The following is a 280-nucleotide window of genomic DNA, read 5'->3' as shown; positions in this document are numbered from 1 at the left end:
CAACAGAAACAGGGTAGAATATTTTTAAGGTTTCTTAAGATGTGTATGTATTGAATTACATCGTCTTGTTTATGGTGATCGTGACGATGTAGTGTATATACACCTTAATCATCTCTCTCGAATGATTTCCTTCTATTCGACTTCTGTGGCTCTTCTCCTTCTCTTTGCCCTCCCCCGTCACACCCGTCATTTACCATGCCTCTCTATACTCACATGCCTGTATAAATATATAGATAGCTACGGGTGTGTGTGTATGCCAGTGGACACATATATATAGATA

The sequence above is a fragment of the Cystoisospora suis genome (genome assembly GCF_002600585.1).
Source record: "Cystoisospora suis strain Wien I chromosome Unknown contig_4987, whole genome shotgun sequence".
NCBI lineage: Eukaryota > Apicomplexa > Conoidasida > Eucoccidiorida > Sarcocystidae > Cystoisospora > Cystoisospora suis.
The sequence above is the reverse complement of the archived record's forward strand: the minus strand, read 5'-3'. Positions refer to the sequence as shown.